This window comes from Cyphomyrmex costatus, unplaced genomic scaffold, assembly GCF_001594065.2.
Source record: "Cyphomyrmex costatus isolate MS0001 unplaced genomic scaffold, Ccosl1.0 scaffold685, whole genome shotgun sequence".
Classification (NCBI taxonomy): Eukaryota; Metazoa; Arthropoda; class Insecta; order Hymenoptera; family Formicidae; genus Cyphomyrmex; species Cyphomyrmex costatus.
The window spans coordinates 814291-834947 of NW_017280250.1; the positions used below are offsets into that span (position 1 = coordinate 814291).

Genomic DNA, 20657 nt, shown 5'->3' on the forward strand with positions numbered 1-20657 from the left:
GTGAGAGAGAAATTTTTTTATAACTTTTCTTATAACTTTCACGCATGAGGCATAAGGTATTTAAATAATGTAATAATGCAATAAAAAATCTAGTGATCGGCTTCGCATAAGGTTGTGTTACCTTTACGGCGTTCGTCGAGCGCGTCGTTTGCATAAGTCGGCATCGCTTTTCCGCTCAACACAGTTTCACGCAACAGTGAGCAATGCGTCGCGGCGCGGCTCGGCGCGGCGCGACGCTGCCTCGCGCGGAAAAAAAGAGGAGTGCATTCCCACGTGAAATTGCATCGTGCGCGCCGTGTGTACGCGGCCGGGTTTATTAGCGTCGCATTATTTATTGTCCGCGTCGCGACGCCCTAGTTGCGATAATCGAGCCGACGCGACGCGGCGCTTGCGAACACCGCACCGCTGCGCTTTACCGCGCGTTCGAAATTTCCTGGAAAAATTTCGGGATTATCACGCGTTAAGGTAATTACGTAGTGGAATGTCGCGCCGGCATAACGGATGTCCTTCCGGACAAAGAGATATTGGTGCTCGTACCAATAAAAATACCTGCGAGACGTTAATCGTTACGGAATAATTTAATATCTGTCAAATTTGGAGGAGACCTATTAGAAACAGAAATTACAGATACGATATTTCACGTCTGTTAAATATTTGCATTTTTTTAACGATATATCAGGTGTACGTACAGCCCATGACTGAAATTGAAATATTTTCAGTGTAAAAATGAATGTACATATGAAACATTTTGATGAGGTTAATATTTGTATTTAACAATATAATTTTATAGTTTAAATAAAAATTTTCTCTTTTTATTTACTAATTTTGCTAAAAGAAATGAATGTAAATCTTTAAACGCACACATCATTTTTTTCGATAATTCTAAATCCTCGACCTCTGTGAAGTTGGCACCTCATTTTTTTAAAAATGAGGTGCCAACTTCACAGAGGTAAATCGTAAATTGCATATATCAGAGTACATTAATTTGTCAAAGATATCCAATAATTTATAATTAGATTTTGCTCATTTTTTGCAAAATATAAAGAATTTCGATCTAAATCGAGCAGTAATAAGATGTTTTTATAAAATAAATTTCAAGTTTACAATGTTAGTACAGCATAAAAATGAAAATATATAAAGAATGTAATATAAAAAAATATATAATGATATCAAACGTTTCGGAACTCACGGGTCCTTCTTCAGCGATTCTTGAAGCTGTTACAAAGTTATACAGATGATAATCTTACGATCTAAACGACATGGTGTGGTACAAATTGTTTCGAATAAGTTGATTCTCCTGTTTTTTGTAAGTGTGAAAATTGTGTAATAACATGTGTGAAAACAGGAGCATCTTTACGTATTCGTCTGATTCTGTTAAGCGCAAGTATTACAAATGATTTATGCTAATGAAATATATATTAATGAAATAGATAATATTAGAAACCGCGCACGATAGCCACTCAAATGTCTCTCCGTTCTAGCTTTATGTCTCTCTCTCTCTCTTGTCTGCTAAGAACTCTCAGGGGATCCTTTAGGTATTCACCTCACTCACGCATTGCAGAGTCATCTCTCCAAGTGAGTACCCGAGTGATAACTACCTTGGGGCCAGAACAATGGGCGGAGAACAAATCGTTATATTGGATTCGATTGTCAGTGTTATATAGATAAATGTATCTCACGAGTGCGAATTCTTTTCTTTTTCTTTTTAACAACGGAGAATTTTACGCCACCGAATTTGCTTATCAATCTGTGTATTAAGATCTATTTCCTTTCTCTGGTTTTTAACCTATTTCAACACGTTGGAGAAAGATGACACGAAACCAAATATGTACGTTACTTCAAGCAAAGATCTGTGAATTACTACTGTAGACACAAGCAGCTTTAGCACAGAATACTGCATGGCAGTTGGGTCTGCTTGGTAGATATAGATACTGTACTTGCGGTTAACCCATCACTCGTCATAAGAGAACCCCCAAGGTACTCTGATGTTTTATGACTGATCCACCACTTATGATTCAGTACGAGCCTTAATTACATATCTGTCAAAATACAACAGAATAGCGTGACTTGTACGGGGTGCTCAGTAAATCATAACGCGATTCGCGAGGTAATGATTTCTTGTGAGATGTAAAAGACGTTGAAACGTTTGTTTTAGTGTTCGCACAGTTTATAGAAAAAACGATTTTAAGTATAAAACAGTGTGCTTTTTGTCAAACGTTTTTATCAAACGTTTTTATCCAACAGTTTTGATCGGCTTTTATGAATGTTTTGCTTTGTTTTGATAAAAATAGAATTTGTGCGTTCTCTGTTAAACTTTTTTGTGGAAAACTAACTGTAAAATTTCACATCTTTCTGTTATCGAACTCTTTTTATCAACAAATTTGCAGAATCCAGTAAAGCCTATTAATTCTAATTTTTATATTAAAATGCAATATTTACATTATGAAGAGATTTTGATTATCATATTATTACTATTATTTGCAAAATTAGCTGTATTGCGGCAATGAAACGAGTTATACTTTTATTTGAACGCAATACAGAAGGGAGATCTGGAATATCGAAAACCACTGTTAACTCAATTTGGCAAAAAATGTGACTGATGTCTGTTTCAAAGCAAACAATTCGATTGTTTATACAAATCACGTGGACAACGCAATCCGAATACAGTACAATGGATACCAACTGCATCCAACATTGAAAAACAAGCGACTTTTGTTGCCGACGGCGCTATTGATGTTTGTTACGTCGCATATTGCGCATTAAACAACCACTCCCTAGAAATATATCTCGAAGAAAATCCGCAATAATAAAACTTTACAAAATATGATTATTTATTTTTTAAACGGAACTTAAAATAATTATATTTGAATGTACATGTATATGTGTTATGTGTGTGTTCTATTAGATTTAAAAAAAAAATATGAGATACAGACTTGTGTTTTTATTAGAAATATTTTTATTGTACAGTATAAAAATGAAGAAAAAAATAACGATTTTGGTAACATGTTGATAGTAAATAACACTGTTCGACACATTTTTGTTGCTCGTGTAGGAAGTCATTGCCGCGTTTTTACCAGCATGGTGGTCTAGTCTGAACATGAATCGCTTTCTATAAAATTAAGAATTTATTCGAAATTTTTTGAGAAAAATGACGGATCGAATAAACAGATGAGAAAACAGTGATTTTGAGGATTTTATTGAAATTATCGATAGCAAATTTTTTTCTAAATTTTGTTAATGCTACGTGGAAGTGTAAACTTTTAACTTTAAAATGCGTTTCGTTTTAATATTAATTACAAACTATATATTCTTTCGGCGCAACAGTTGTTAAGTGATCTATTTATACTGAAAAATCATGCGTAAAATACGTTAAATTAATGTTTCCTCGGGTAAGTGTAATTAATTACTGGAAATTACGTTTGGTTTAACAGATAGTAGCGGCGTAGCGTAGACGATTTAGGTAATTTTGCGGAATTTCTTCTCTTCGCAAGTATGGCAATTAAATAAAGCTCGAGTGGTAAAATGCAGAAATATATATATCGGTGGGTAGTTGTAAAACCACCGCTTGTCGCGGACGGCACGTACTTCTCGGTTTTCATCATTTACGTTATCACGACGTTCCTTTATGGCTCCATGAACAAGCGCGCGCCGCGTTATGATGGAGTATCGGATTTGTATCTTACGTCGAGTAATCGCCGCGCGTATATAACCGCGTAATGCGCTAGCTACGATGCCGCATTTCGTATCATATCGACGCGCGTGTTTTGCGACATAAATATTTCAGCTGTCGTTCCGCCTCTAAGTCCACTTATTGAGGCTTATCGGAAAGTAATATCTTTCTCGCTGTAACGACGTTTTGTTTTTTCGAGCATTTAACATTTCCAAAATCTAAAATCTTAAACTAAATGAATAAAGTTAAAGATTAAGTTAAATGAGTATTTTTTATTGCCTTTCAATCGCTAATAGTCATAAATTATTTATAATCTTCTGTCATTATACCGTTGTGACAAACTTTTTTCAAGACTGCAAGTATCAGATCACAAACTGACCAAGATGGTATTTATCCAAATATTGAGGAATCAATAGATATTTTAGTTGTGAATAATTCACAGAATTGAAGAATTCTGATAATTACATTTAAAATGTAAAAAAAACGAAGTTTCAAAATTCTTTATACCTCATTACAGATTTTATTTCTGAAAAAATTGCCGATCTACTCCATTACTAAAATATCATCTTCACGCGTTGCAAACAGATAAAATAAACAAATAAATAAATTCGATATTAAAGTTAAAGAAAAAGAGAGTATTTTTTAACTTTGAGACATATTTAAGCAATTTATTCTAGAATTTTTCTTTCGTTTTTCAAGAAAATACAGATATATCTATATACTAAAATAAAAACGTTGAAATATTTTTATCGTGATTCGCGACATTTAGCTGCTGAAATCTACCCTAATATAATATACGTACAAGAATACTCTCCGGCTCTCTATTTATCGCCCAGCTCATAATCCCTGACCGATAATTCCTCCAAATTTCCAACAAAATTACGACTTCCTCTAGTAACAAACTTAGCCCTATACGCTCCCACAGGGGGTGCCTTCATTAACTTCTTCGGGGTAATCCATAGATTACGGACGCGCCTTATCCAGGTGAAACGTATGGACTGTTCGCGTGCGGCAGCGCCTGAAGGGTGGAGGGTTGAAGTTGTCCAGAGCAATGGGTGGGACGTCTCGGTATCGGAGGGTGGATCTATAGATCCGCCGCGTGGCTGCTGTCCCCCATGAATCACTGTGGCTATCTACTGGAATACCAGCTGTATTTACAACGGCACGCCAACGGCGCCCGCCCGCCCGCCTATATCTTTCTAATCAACTGTTTGTCTAATGTCTATGTAAATACGGTATGTTAATTATCCCGATGCGATGCTAACGTGCCGCGCGGCTATTAATCTCGTCCTGTACGCGTTTCTTCCTCGCCGTTGTTGCACTTCCTGTCAGCGTGGACGCCGACAATTTCATGGTCGAAGCAATACACAAAATCCGATAGTAGTGGCGTAAAAATGGAATTTGACAACACTTCGTTGTCAAAAAAGAACAGTGCGAGATTGTATTATCACGTGGTATTTACCTATTTCTCGTACACGGAAAGAATTACATCTTAAAATTTACCCTGAAAATATGATAATTGTGGGACAACATTATATTTCGAAGAATTTTTATGTAAATCTCTCACATTCATTAATAAAACTACAATAAAATATAAAATAAGTATGATTAATTTTACTGAAGTGCATGGTAAAAATCTTTAAATTTATTGTATTGTACCATAATTACTGTATTTTCAGGGTAAATTTTAAGAAATCCTTCTCTCCGTGTACCTATAATTTTTTAAAAGTTTTACAATTATTAGTGCCAATTATATATTGTATTATAACTCATAAATTCTATTTATAATATCGTTACTATAATATTTATTGATAATTAATTCACCGTATTATGTATAAATTTTAGTAATCGGAAATCTCATTGAATATTTTAAACGTTTTTAAAGGCATAAATATTACACGGCCGCTTCTTTATTCATTAAATTCAGAATGATTTTTGGACATTTTGTAATAATTCCGTTATTATAATTCCATTATTATACGTCATTAAATCGCAAATTTAATCAATGTGATATGTTTAAATGCGATTTTTCATTTAATACTTAGTTATTTATTGGCAAAACATTTTATGATAATATTGATGATATCAATAAGTATTCTAACTCCACGACATCGCTATCATATGCTTAACATTTAGGCATGCATCAATATCAAATTGTGGTACAAGCAATGTATATTTCAATATACATACTCGATTTCACTGAATGCGACGGAATTTAACAATTGAATCGCATTAGAATGAATGACATAAATTGATCCCACTAGTAATTACGATTTTGTAATTATATTATGATTGCGTTTTGATCATACCGTGATTGCGTTTTGGATATATTATGATAGTGTTATATGTGTATCGTAATATTTAAATATCATAATAATTATACGAACATAAAATGCATTATAAAATGGAAAATGTATCATGATTGTATTCTGATATTTGCAAGAAATTATGTAGTAAATATTTCCTTGTTATGCAGTCGTATTCATAAGTGAACTGTAATAAAACTGACAATTTACCGTGGCCAATTTGTTTTGATTTACCACGTGTGTTTATTTATAAATTAAACGTACCGTAATAATTCAATTATCAATCAATATAATAATTAGTTAGTAAATATATTATCGACACAATATCTAACTGAATAAATATTCAAATATTTAACTAACGAAGGTATTCAGTAATTTGTCGGGTGGTGAAGACGGCGAGTCCTGGTTGGCGGTATTCCTCAGTAGCTGGAAAAACCTTGCCCCGCGCAACACCGAAAATGAGTAATTTCCAGGATTAATTACTGCCCAAAGTTTGAACGTGAGTCTCTTTACTGCATATTAGAGAAGGGGTTAACGAAAGGGGGATGAGGACGGGGGCGAAAGGGGTGAAAGGTGGCACGAGCTGGTACGGTCTGAGTGCTTCTTTTTCGAGGGTGGAATGCGGTATTAGCGCTGTTTCGCCAAGGTACCCTTCAATTTAACTCACCTCCGTTTAAAGCACGGAGCATGGCAAGAGTAGCGGAGTGGGTTCCGCGGATGGTTGCGGAAGTATGCCGACTGACGCAAAATAGAGGAGAAAAAATGATTCCAATACGTAAACAAACTTGTTGTTCCGATATTGTTGGATTATACGTCTCGTTATTGTTAAATTAAGAGGAAATGGAAGAGAAAATGCATGAAGAACTTGTTTTGCGTTGCTTCATTAAACGTTTTGTTACGTTTAACCTTGATTGAACCGGTTTTCTCTCACGGAACTTTTTATTTCTATTTAAGAGTTCAATAATATTCACTTAAAAAATGCGATTGTGCGGTTAAAATTATTTAAAAATTAGATACAGTCTTTTTAATAAAATAACAAAGAGCACAATTGCGTGAAAACGTTATTTCCCATTGTTGACTGTGTTTTAAGAGACTCCAAGAAACTATACGGATCAAAAGAGATCTGGGAGATCCGAGAAGATCTAGGAAATTGTTGAAATATAAAAGAACTCCAAAGACGCAAAAACTCCAAGAATCTGACTTTCTTTCTCCTTTCTCTTCGTAGATATAATGAACTCCGAAAATCTAACAACCTATAAAGATCTAAAGAAACTCTAAGGGCCTCTTCATACCGACTGCCACTTCAAGCTTAGATGTCTATTAAGCATTGAAGTGCCTAACACTTCAATCTCAGTGAGCTTGCGGCCTATAAAAGCTTATTAAGATGGAACCGTAGTTAGATATAGAGTGTTGACCGCGCTTATTTTCTCATCTTTACGATGCTTTTAATAATTTTTTTTTTACCGATTTACGAAAGAATTATTTTGAATTATTGAGCGATTGAAAAAAAGATCTCAATAAATTTCAGTCTTGTTTAAAATCTTTTTTAATCTTTTACTATCATCTACGAATTCTTTTATCAGTTTGAAATCAAATTTTTCTTGATTACTTTTTTGATCGGGGGATAGACTTTTCCACAACTTTTTAATATTGGATATTGAGAATTTTTATAATTAAATTTTAAAATAGAATTCTACTAATCTATCTATTGCATCGTGTTGCCTGCAGACACCAAAACGAGAATACATGCATGGAGCGTGCTTTATAAACGATATCTGACATTTTAGACATTCTTCGTGTACTACGTAAAATATGAACATATGAATATTATTTCCACAGAAAACATACATCCATATTTTGTTTTGGGGATAAAAACTTACAGATATTCGTGATGCCTTCCATTCTCGACGAATTGCATTGAGAGAGAATTAAAGTGAAGTCTATTTAATATTAATACCAAGGAAGAGAAGGATTTTGTTACATTATTTGCATTTCTGAAGTTTAATTAGTAGAAAGCCCTTTTATGTTTTATCGCTCTTATAATTTAAAACCTTATATAAAACTTATATAATTGCTCGCACACATTAACTTCTCGTGGCCGAATCAAACATCTTAGCTTTACAAATTGTATTTTGTTACATTTTTACTAGAAATATGCAGCTTACGTTAAATATTATATTTATAATCAATTAAGAGAGGGAATGCGTACATAAATTGTATTAAATATTATACATTCAGATAATATTTTGATTGCTGGAAATTTTCAGAATCTGTTTCGATATTGCACGATTATTTTTAATAAAATAGATACAGTTATATAAAATTAATAACAGAATGAATTTTTTTCGCTGAATCGAACAAAATATGCAGAATCCGTATATGTACAGAGTACGTGCTCATATATATTAAAAATAACATTCATTCAATGCACTTAAATGTGCGCAAAAATTAAGTACAGAAAAAAAAATGTAAATTTTGCAAGCACTTGATGATAATTTTTGTACTTCTGTAACGAGAAGGTAAATGGGTGATAATTTCGCTTTTGCTACCGTGCTGAAATATTATTTTCTGCGTCGCGACGTAGACGTCGTCGGCGTAAAACGGTGGTGTGGCGCGTGCGAACTCGCGGAGAACGGCAAGGCGCGTAAGCAGTTTTTCGAAATACATTCGTACTCGCCGGCGACGGTAAAACGCTGAGCGAAGATACGTCCGCGCTTTATTATTCGCGCTCCGGAACTAAATTCGCGAAACGAGGATTTACTACGTCATTTCGTCGCGCGCGAGAACGCCGTATAAAAAGTTAGGCGCCGAAATACGCACCGGTGAAATTCTCCGCGTGTGCGATACGTCGAGCGTCACGATTCTCATCCTTCTGCATGTAGATCGCGATAAGCGCCAATTACCATTGTACGCTGTAATGAAAATTCCTGCGCGCGACCCTCAAACTGCAATATAGTGGAAAAAAATTAAATAACTCTTCCGTCAACGGTAATAAACGACGGCGAAAAGTTTATTTTCTCAATGTTTTAAAACGTGATTCGTCGAATTTTCTTCCTTAGTAGATTAAACACGATCTATATTAGATAATTTTTGAGAAACAATGTATATGTAATTAAAAAGGTCATAATTTTCACATTATTTTCATATTGTTCTATTTTCATAATTTCATTTTGAGCAAATGCAAGAAATTTAAAGGAGCGGAAAGATTTAAAGGGATTCAAAACATTTCCCGTTTCATATAATTTATATATTCATATCCTGTTTGAGACTGACATCCATTTTACTCATGTTAATCTGATTCTTCCTAAGTATGGAATTTATATTATGAGCTGTTTCTGTAAATCATATTCTGACTTTCAAAATTATAAACCAGTATTATATATCTATACAGATATCTATACAGATTTTCTAATTTTCTGTGAATATCCTATGACATGGATAAATTGTCACTTCAGCGTGACACATATATAATATTCGATTTTATCAGAGAAGCTCTGCTCTGCAAAACTTCGCATAAAATTGAAATTTTTATTGTAACATATTTGTTATTTCTATGCATCCGAGTTACTGTATCAAAATGTTTAATTTAAACAATTGTAAAATTGAACACACCAATTTTACCTTTGTGAAATTTCAAATCGAACATACGTGCTTTCATATTAATATTATTTTTTATACTATATATAACTGATATTATCATATATATAAACACTCGCTCTCTCTCGTCTAACAAAAGTCAACTTTATGTCGTAGAGATTACAGGCGAGTATTACGCCCACTGCTTATTCTACGATTCCAGAGACAAAGTGTTATATCCTTTAGATCTGTAAATTCTGGAAATTTCTAACTACAATAGATGTTTCAACGACTGTAAAGTACTTATGTATAATTTCAGGCATTTATCTTTAAATTCCTATAAGCGCGCAAATAAAAATCGAAGAAGGCTTAGAATATCGAAGCCATTTCTAAGAATGGAAAACCAAGCAGCCTTTCAATTCGCGGTATAAATCCTCTCTGCGCTCGATCATTGTATGAGAAATGTTGCTCTGGTTACGAACATAAAAAAGCAAAGAAAAGAAGGAACGGACTCAGATCGGAGACTTCCGGCACGCGTCGGTCAGCAACATTGTTGGCGAATGATCGACGATTGCGAGCGGATAGTGGGAACATAAGAAAGAATGGACTTTGAATTTTTTGTGTCGCTCGGCCGCTGACAAATGATGCACGAATCTGGAAACGCGATGGTGTCGCGACGCCATGCGTCATCGGCTGAGCAACAAGGTGCGCGGGTGCGCCACTTCCCTCCCCCGGGATATGCTTTATAGCGCGATTTATCATATTCTGCACGTACAGAATCCGCCCCTGCGATTCCACGAGACATGGAATTCACTTCTCACCCCTTGTCCTTTGACCGCGACAAAGAGTCAAAATCCGGCCTGGTAATGTCAAGAATCAACACGGTAGAGTCGCCTAAAGGTACCGAACTTCACTCAAGACGTGAGCGATTTTTAACCTTGGATGGGATTTGGATGAAATTCTATTCTTTTGAAGGCGAGATAGAAAAATAAACACACACACAGGAAAATCCAGTAATCTAATATTTCTTATCGATGAGCCTTTCGGTCACCTTTAGACCAATTTTTCTGATTAAAATTTCAAAATCTTAGTTATAATAAAAACAAATTCTTATTAAACTGATTTATACCAAAATTTCAAGTATGTTACATAAATTTATTACATAAAGTTACATAGAGCTAAATCTAAAAAAATTAATATTTTTTAAAATCTCGAGAGGCTTTTTGTTATTTTGAATTTAAAAATCAGAAAAAACAGTAATTAATAATTATTAATAAACTATTCAATTTTTAACAATTAAATTTTATCGAAAGTATTATTACCGTTTGTCCAACGTTCCTGCCTCACGGATTTTCCGTATAATATCACGCGATAGAGACGATCTTTTTTTCAATATTCTCCGCTCTTGTCCCCGAAGCCTTGGTCTCCGAATTACCTTTATTCTCTCTCTTTAGCGGTGCCGGAGTCAGAATTTGGGTTTTGTCGTTGTCAGCCCTCAGTACGAGCTAGCGAGGAAGCGTATTTGCATAGTTATCTCGAGCGCACAGAATCTGCGAGCGAGCGAACGAGTGAATGAGCGTGCTCTGTTTTCGCAGGATGATGATAATTTTTCCCCTTGCGCGCTCTTCTGTTCACACACGTGTGTATGCGCGTTTCACGGTGTACTTTAGGGCATCGATACGTCCCGGTCTCATTTTGTACCTGGTTTTCGAGAGCTACGCGTTCGAGCTTAATCGCCGCCGGCCGTCTTTTTCCCGTTCACAAGAGAGCGATCTCTTACGCGATTTTCGCGTCCGATATGTCCATAGCTCGCAGACATATTATTCGGAGTTAAAAGGCTGCGTACACAGTCAGAAACAAATCGAACTGAATTAGATTTTAATACAAAACGGAATTGCTCTCGACCGCTTTTATATCGACTTTTAAATATTAAACTGTGCTAAAAACAAATAAAATGCATTGCACATTATTATATAGCGTATTTTTAAACGAAAATACACTCCGATAATTTTGAATGCATATTCACATATTTTTGCAAAATATCTTCTAAAATGTTTATCGAGGTAGAATTAAATTCATATAAAAATAAGTCAATAGCACAAAATTAAAACAAGGAAACTCTTAACTATATATATTCACTTACAATTTTATTTGTTTTTATTACTAATATATCTTTGACCTTGCTAGTTTAAAATATTTTTTCGTAGTAAAAGAAATTAGAGAGTTCTGGCTATTTAAAATATCATCGAGACTGAACGAGATCCTGAATCTTAAAAGCGCTATATTCCATACTAAATCCATGTATAAGATTGCCTTATATTGTCCCAAAATTCTGAAAATCCTGAATTTTAAAGCCTGGACCTTGAGAAACCTCATAAATTTGCATCACAGGATATTCGCGACGGATAGAAGTCTAAATCCGCGATCCGTCGAGAAGAAATCCTGGATCCCAATGAAAGCCAAGAATCTGATGTTGCCTGGCGTGATATCGGAACGCCGTCGATCCGAAAAGAAAAGGAAGGATAGGAAGGAAACAATAGAAATCACGCATCACGTGATTTCGCAGCCGGAGTATCTGGCAAGCGCAACCACTTTAAATGCAGATGCATCCTGCACGCGGATCGAGGACGTTTCCTTTCCAACCCTCCAACCCCCATGCAGCCTCTAAACCGCCCCTGTAACCTCCGATCACCCAAGTTTATGGTTCTCCGATGCTCTTCTTCTAAGTACCAATAACTGTCCAACCGTCTGAGGCATCGAAATGCGTTTTGCGTGTACATGTGTGCGTGCACGTGTGCACCCCTATAGAACTATATCGACAGCACGCACATGACATATAATCAATATATCGACGTTATCCATTTACTCCCTGTGATCTCTAAATATTTTCGTTTTTTTCCATTTTTTTTTATTTTTACGTTTTATTTTTACTTTTCCACATAACTACCTTCAGTTCTATAATTAAAACTTCCATATCTAATTCTGCTTCTCTACTTTTCAAAATTCTGTATACTTTATTTTTTTCTTATGTTTCTACATATGTTTCATACTTACATTATTTCGTAACGTTTTAATTTTATTAATATCTTTCTATCTCGAAACTGGAGTCTTCTTGTGTCTCTCTTTCCCTAGAAGTTTCGCGCTTGTACATTTTCTTTATTTTTAGCTACTTTTTAGATTAGTCAATTTTCCAAAGTGAAATTTTCTGCGTCCTTTAAGTTTTAAAGTTCCTGAAAGATCTTTATGTTTGCAGTATTTTCAATTTTCTTTATCTCTTGTGTCTTTTCGAAATTCTTTTGATCTTCTCCATTTTCCATGTCATTGATCCGCGATCTTTCACATGCCCGATCTGCCTGCAGGAAAGTTTCCACGGGAGTTAGCAATTATTTAACTCCTTGGAATACTCGATTGCTAGCGAACCGAGAGAGAATATCCTCCTTGCCGGTGTAAATGCGAGACGAGATGCAGCCGACGTTGCACTTCTTGCACTCCGTTGCAACCGCACCGGCGAATGACAGCTTTTAAGCTTCCGCCGATTTCTCCGTCTGTCGTCGTCGGAATTCGATTCCTTCTTGAACGAGTCCGAAGAGTCGACGTAGCTCTTCATTAAAAAGATAAAAGAGAGTGAAGAGAGAATACAGACGGTTCCTTTTCTGATAAGAAAAAACGAGAAAAAAACCGCTAATTTCATGTAATCGGTATCTTTAAACGAAAAAATTAAATGAGAAGAGGATAAATTAAGATAGAGAAAAAGAAGACTGGTTAATCTTGCAGAAGTACTTGGATAGGATTTGGATTTGCTTACAAATTACAGCAACTACTTGCGAATTTACTTGAGGATAATCGTTGTTTATTTTACAAATTTCGTGAATACAAAAAATTAATAAAATAATAATTAATGAATATTGTAAAAACATTTATGCTATACGAATATTGTACAATTATTTTGACATTATTCGGTAGAAATTGTAAAATTTTTTCGTAGAAAAAATTTGATTACATAATATTTTTCTCGCTATATTTTTATATTTTTAATAATTAAATCTTAAAAATATGTATTATATTCTATATAATAAATCAGTAAATCGTTTTTATATTATTATTTATACATACTAACCGTGGTGATCTACCCTTGTCTTGTTTGATCCTTATTATCGTTTTCAATTTTGAAAGTTCACACATCAAAGTAACATTTCTTAGAGATTTGTATGTATTGTGTACTCAAGAAAATTTAAAAACTTCTAAAAATGTTGATGGAAAAATTTATGAATTTTGAACAAATCTTTGATAAGAATATTATTTTTCTGTCTGTGAGTAGAGATCAGGTACGCTAATAAAGTGTATCAGTTCTATGCATCGTGGCTTTGTTCTTTCACGAAGTGGCGCGAATGGAGGGGTGTGATGAGACGGCGGGGGTTCGTAAAGGTGGAAGAAAGTCCGCAAGAGGTGGTGGAAAAAAGCGAGAGACGGAGCGGTTTATGTCTGACATGGTAATTTTTATTTCCCGGGGCAAAAAGGTGCGCTTTCATGCGGTCGGAGCTTTCATCCCGTTCTCGGATGATAAAGGAATAGAAAGAGAGAACGAAGAGTAGGAGCAAAGGAGGGGGGAGAGAGAGAGCGAGAGAGAGAGAGAGAGAGAGAGAAAGATACGAAGGCTTGAAAAAACGTTAAAATTATGGACTCGGTTTTCCAAGGAGCCGTACATACGTGAAAATGCAAACAATAGAGACTCTTGTCCTTACGTCGAGACCTCACTGTACTTGCATTCCAGTTCGTACGAATTCTTTTTTTCATTAGTATTTTATTTAAAATATTCTATTGTGTATTCGATACAACGAAGTTACGATTTATGAATCCCCTGGTGCTTGAAGATATATAGACTTAATGGAATTTAAGATATTGTAATACGAAAAATATATAGAAGGTCTGGAACGATTTTCATGAGTCTGAGAAACATAATCTTTTTAAAAGCCCCATTTTTTTATATCTTTTAGAAAATAAATTAAATCTGTATCTTTTTCTTTGATGAGAGAGAGAGATAATTAAAGTGATAAATCTAGATAATATTTCTGTAATCGATGATTGAAATTAAAACAATTGAATTATGATTCTCACAACATACTATATATTGATCAACTATTATCACGAAATGTTAATATTACCATAGATCAATACCGTAGATAAAATATTTGGAAAAACGACGTATAAAAAAATATTAATACTTGAAGATGCTTATTAATATAAAGTTAGAAGATTCTTGACGCTCTATATTTTTAGCAAAAGCATTTAAAGACTTGCGTCACTGCGCCCGTAAATCTGACACTTTAGATCTCAAAGCTTACTTACTTAATCCTCAAATATTTACCAGGTCTGTCGCCAACTATGGAATTAAGAACGTCTCTTCTAGTTTAAATTTTCAAAGTATGAAAATTTTAAATCAATAAATAATAAAATCTTCTAAATTCTTAAAGGCAATATCTACACTTCATCGATGTCTCCACTTAGATCTTTAGATTTGCTTCGATATTTGCATCTACAAGTGTATCAAACTTACTCGCGATATACGTACGTTCAAAGTGAAATCAATAAAAGAGTGCTCCTTGCAGCGATTTTACTCCGGAATATCTCTGTGTGTTACATCGCTTTATAGATACTTAAATACCTGCAGCTTTGGATTCACCGCGTCTTTACAAACGTCGCTTACCCTGGTCCAGGATACGGCAAAACCGTTAAATCTTTGGATCCTTTTGGACTCAATCGAACAAACTGGCAACTGAGTGAGTGTAGTTTCGTGACGCATTTTGGCACGTAAACGCGAGAGCGGCGAAAGGGGCCGCTTTTGTGGCGACTCGCTCGCGGATAAATCCGCGCGGCACATCTTTCACACGCAGCTTGTGAACGGAATTGTCGAACCCTCGGCTCGCGACTGCAAAAAGCGATACGTTTGGATCGAGATGATCCATTGTATCGCGCTCGGCGCGTAAATTTCATTTTACAACGGATAACGAATTTTCATTGTCGCCATTTCGCTTCCCACCCCTTTCCTCGCCAGATGCGTATATTATCGATACTCCGGAAACGGCGCCTTTATGTTCGTCTAAATAATATAAATCGCTTCGATTATATCCAAAAATTGCGTTAAACAATTACTAACGTGTAAATATATCGCGACAGATAACGCGCGCGCTTTTAATCTGCGCCTCATTGTGCATCGTGTGTTTCATCACATTACTGTTATGAATTTTTATAATACTATTTAGATTATATGATTCATAAATAATTGATATCAAAACTAGAGCTTATTCTTTTTCAAAATTCTATATTCAATATAATCCAATATTAAAATTTCCAACCGAATGTTTTCATTGCGACAATAGAAACACTGATATAATTTAATGAAATAAATGTATTAATGTCATCTTTGTTTTGCGTTACACCACTAATCATATTTTCAATTCATTCCTCATTTTTTGTACCAGTCTTTATAGTTTGTTCTATTAGCTTCGATATCTTTTGAATTATTATACAATTTACTTTTGTGGCTCTATTTTAATCTACTCGATTTTATTTTTGCGTTATTTTATTTTTTGCTTTGTATTATTTCACTGCGCTTTACTACTTTGCTTTATGCTTTACTTTTCTCATTCCGCTTTTCTTCAACCCTCTAGTTTACTTTGTTCATGTTCTAAATCTCACTCTTCGTCCTCTATACGCTGTATTTTATCTTACTCTGCTCTATTTTCCACTCCACTGTATTCCCGTTTGCTTTGCATTGCTTCGTTTCTTTACATTACCCCGCTTCGGTTTACTTCGTTTCGTATTATCGCATACTTTGCTTTCCTTATTTTTCTTGGTCCAGCTCTGGTTTTAACCTCATCTCTTCTTAGGACATCGCGCGTCCTTCTATTTCTTGTTCAACTTACTTCGTTGAGCCTCACGCGCCATTCTACTTCCCCTTATTCCGCTTTACTCCGTCTTCCGTGAACCTAGGGCTTTAGAGAAATCCGAGCCGGATTGACGGCGCTGTGTAATTTACTCGCCGCGCAGAAACGAAACGGAGTGCAGGCCGCCCTTCTGATTTTACGCAATGCATTTTAATCGCGGATTTAACGTTGCGGCACCGACGACTCGTTTCGAAGATCAACCTTGAAAATCGACTCGACGCGAAGTCGAGAGGGCGAAGGGAAGAGACAGACTCCCAAATGACATTCGTCGTGTTCACCTTATCTTCCTATTCTTTCTTTCATTCTCATCTAGTTTCTTGTGATCTTTCCCACGACTCATTTCGATTTTTTGCATTTCTCTCTTCCATTCGGATCTCTGTGTTTTTCTTACTCTCTCGAGGTCCTTCCGCGCACGCGACGTATTTTCCTTAAGACGCTCAGAATTCTTCCGAGTTTGCTGTTTTGTTCCAATATCTCGCGAACAGTCCAAAAGATCTTGTCAATTCTCGATACTTTCTTTGTTGTAAATGTGACGCTTCCGTTGAATAAGCGGCACGATTTTCACCCTCTGTGTAATTCGAGGCTTCGCGGAAGAGGAGGATCCTATTCTCCTCCCTTCTTGCGTCAACCCACATTTACACCATCTCGCCCCTTTATCCCAACTCCCTCGCGATCACCATTCGCGCCTCATAATTAAAGTCTGGAGACACCGAGTATTTTCTATTAACATTCCTGGCTAACCCAGCGTGTTCAAAATGACCGCAGCTATTACGGAATGTTGCGCAGCCGACCAGCTGCATTTGAGATGCACTTCTGCGCAGCTGGAATGCAGCTGCTTTTGCCGCCATTCGGACTACGTTGTTGCATTTTATCCAGCCTGTAGAAATGTGTTGTTTCAGTTTATATTTAATATTGCACGCGAATGTTGTACCGCATGTACAGAACTCGAGTACTTCAGGAAACATATTATGCTCTTTCGAATTATTTACATTTTGCGAAACTACATATTACATCTTGTCCGTATCATCGTTTTATTAATATAACTTTACTACTATAAATATTTTATGTTTAGTCTTACATTTATGTAAAACAAGTCAAAATCGCGTAATTATAATGAGCATAATCAGAATACATACTCTTATACATACATAATACATAAGTTCCCATTTTAAGAAGTAAAAATAATCTTAATTGAACTCTTATATTTTTAATATTATTCTTGATTTTAATTTAAAAAAAAATATTGCATTTTTATTTATTTGTTAGAGAGTAACTTTTGAAATAAATTAAATCAATATTTTATATTTAAATTTATAAAGTAGTTATATAAAAGTTAATGTAGAAATCCATTATATGTATATCAAAATTCAAAATTCATTGTCTCTGTATTCACAACGTTTTGATAAAATTCTATATGCGTGATTAACCAATCCCATTGGAATGTGCTTTGAAATCATCTATTAATATTCGACAGACATACCTGTGGAACTTTGTTAGCTCATTCTGAATACTGAGCTTATATTGACATATTTCCGTAAAAAGGACCGTATTAATTACATCATAAAATTTACAACTCATTGATACAAAATCACTAAGGCTAGTGTTTTATACTCGTAAATTATCACCAATTAATATTAAACGGTAATTGTACGGCTGATAATGATCAAAATTAGTGGTAAAAAAGACTATGAAAACTTAATTATTTGAAGAAAAGACTAATTTATCATATCAGTGTTTTGGTCCTATTTGCATTTACATTTATTCAAAAATTTTTCATTTATAATAAATTCATATCTATCGTATATTTTCATTCATATTTTAATTATTTTTAGAAAAAGAGAGCAAAAAAGAAAAAGAAGAAGAGAATCGAAATTTTAAACAATATTTAATTAAACATTATTTTTTACTTGTAATAACAAAATAATTTTATTAATTTCTTTCAAAAATTTGTTCTTGTATAAAATAAAGCTTTTGGTTAACATCAATTTCGCGATTGATTGTTTTTTTTAGCCCCTGAAAAATTTTTGTATGTAGATACTGGCGGTTGTTTTAGCGAAAGAACCGCAGTGCTCGCAAAACCTTGTGTAAACAATCATGATTATTTATCGAAAAAGCCACTTATCCTCGTTTCATAAACATACTTCTAATAAATCGCGTGAAATATTGCCTCCACCTTCGTATAAGATGAGTCCAAAATAGTCCGTTATAGACCAAAATATTCACGCGACTTTGAATAATACATTCCTCGAATCATGTAATTTTGGAAAGATTATTTGAATGAGATATTTTGAGGCATTTGTTTATATATAAAATATTTTTAAGGTAAAACTAAAAGAAAATTAGATTGATTTAAAGATTTTAATGAAAATTGGCTCATTGCCCTTATTTCATTATATTAGTTGTTTAATACCTATTGAGCCTTATCATAAATATTTAATTTACGCGGGCGAAATCAATGCGTTTAAATTTCAAGTAAATTAAGGGGACGTTTTTTCAGATTATTAGAGTTGCGTTTCAAGACCGAAGATAGTTCGGCGCGCAATTTGGGGGGGAATTTTCAGATAGAGTTGCGTTTCAAGACCGACGATTGTTCGGCGCGCAAGTTGGGGGGGGTGGGAAGGAAATACATATACATATATTACTTTGAATAATATATTGCGAAGAATATTACTACGTCGATCAGAGGTCTATAGATATTCGCTAAGATTCTCGCAAGTGCTTTGATACGCGTATATCTGTATATATAGAATCTCGATTTAATAACTAAAACAGGCGTCTAAGATAGGCTTCCACTACAATGCCTTACTGATGAGTCCAGTAGTGGAAGTTGGGACGAAACGCCATAATTACGTGATATTCTTCGCAATATATTAGATTGATTTAAAGATTTTAATGAAAATTGGCTCATTGCCCTTATTTCATTATATTAGTTGTTTAAAGCTAAAAGATTTAAAAAAGTTTCGTTTTAATTTTTTACTAAGAAAATTAATCTGAATTGAAATCGCCAAATTTTATATTAACAGTTTACGTTTTGACAAAAACTTGAAACTGTGATTTCTAATTTTATATACTTTTCCGCTTCTTTGCTGAAAAGTATATTTTTATCTTCGGTGTTTGTTGAAGTCGACTGGAATCGATAAGAAATTACTTATTACGAACATAAGGGTAGTAATAATTTTCTGTGAAAACAAGGTTATCGAGATTATTATTTAAATGATTTTCCCGAGTATCCAATTTTTCCCAGATAAATCACGGAAAGTTGATGCGATCGTAATGCGATATTAATTAATAATTTGGGTGAAAGGGAGCACGTCCGTGGCGTGAGGAGAGGTTCTGCTTTGATTAGTATACAGGACGCGTACTAATTTAAATATCATTTGCACGGAGCTCAAGTGCCAGCAGTCATTAGCGTGGAAAGAATTTAATTACGATTGTTAATCAGTACACGCCGCGGCGCTGATTTCAAGTTAATCCTCCGCGCACGCTCTCCAGGCTCGTCCGAGCGGATGAACGGGTCCTTATTCAAGGTAGCGACGGCACGTCCCGATAAGCAGAAATTGATAACGAATTTTCCGGCAGCGAGTTTTAGTACAGCGAGTATATACCCGTCATCTAGTCTGCGAGAGCGAACGACAAGGGTAATGCGGGAGTTTAGTGCCAAGTTTTGCGAGTCGCGCCGGAGCTCATCCGAGCCGGAGATTTTGCGAGTGAGACGCGTAAGCTCGCGAGCAATCGCGTAGACTGATATTCGCAGCTGCTGCGACGCGAAAGAGAATTAAGTTGTGAAGTTCACCCAACAGTAATCTAACTCGTTGCTTGGAACAAACGACAATACGGCGGGGTGTACGTTCGAGGATATAACGTGGCACGTGGTAATAAATGGCACGATTAAAGCTCGCTAATCCGTAAATGCGTTCAGATTTTGAACATTTCGAATTTATAAATAGACAAACAGATATTGCGAAATATCTAACTTCTCTTTCGCTTTTGATACCCATGTCTCGTTTGGATAGCATTACATAAATATAATCGTAATTTTTAGAAGACTAAATATCCACGAACATTTTGAGGATTCTTTTTACATTTTACTCGGATATTTATTTTATTAGTCCGGTTTTTGAAATATTTTATATCTGTGGATATTTTTGAATATTTATGTTA

General features: G+C 35.0%; 1 protein-coding gene across 3 annotated transcripts in view; it reads right to left on the minus strand.

Moving 5' to 3' along the window:
• The window catches only part of LOC108780146 (uncharacterized), a 197551-nt gene that overhangs the window by 175547 nt on the left and 1347 nt on the right, over positions 1–20657 (minus strand). The window lies entirely within an intron of this gene.